Raw genomic sequence first — 722 nt, forward strand, 5'->3', positions numbered from 1 at the left:
TGGCAACATGACACAGTCAGAGGGCGTCAACACAGCCATGTGTGCCTCAACACAGGAAACACTTGGCTGTTTACAGGAAGTGTTCGATGAAGGAATCCGGTGTATGTCTGGATTCGGTCACTGATGACGACTTTTCCTGATTCCTGAGTTTTTAATAACAGGCAGACATTCCACAGATAAGGGTAACACAGATGATTGAAAAGGTATCTTTGCATTTCCTCTGAGTTTTCTTTTCAAATATTAGACGGAACAGCAGGAACTGTCAACAGGTGGCCTCTCAGCTGTGGATAAATAAGTCCCTCGATCTCAGAAAAGATTAGCAGCTTTATTTACTGTATTCACAATTAATGTGTTTCCTGTTTATCTTCCGCTTGTATATAAAGCTTCTGATTTCCGAAATGCTAATAGAGCGTGCAGATGTTTGTTGGTTTGTTTTGTTGGTTTGATGATTGAATGAACAGTGGCAAGCTGCCCGTGCTGTTATCGTTGTGCAAACGTGAACTCTACGTTTCCACGTCCGCTTCTATCAGATACAGTGCACCTTTATTAAAATGGAAAGCAAATCAAACCTCCATCAAGATAAGAGTCACAGTTAGCAGCTTGAGTGAATGCAGAATGTCAATGTGAGATCAGGTCGTGGTTACTAATTAGCTTCTCCAGAGAGATCAGCAATGAGAGAAGAGAGTGTGACATCTTCATTAGGGCTTTTCAAAGTCTTTTTT

Source organism: Etheostoma spectabile, chromosome 10 (genome assembly GCF_008692095.1).
Source record: "Etheostoma spectabile isolate EspeVRDwgs_2016 chromosome 10, UIUC_Espe_1.0, whole genome shotgun sequence".
In the NCBI taxonomy this organism is placed as follows: Eukaryota; Metazoa; Chordata; class Actinopteri; order Perciformes; family Percidae; genus Etheostoma; species Etheostoma spectabile.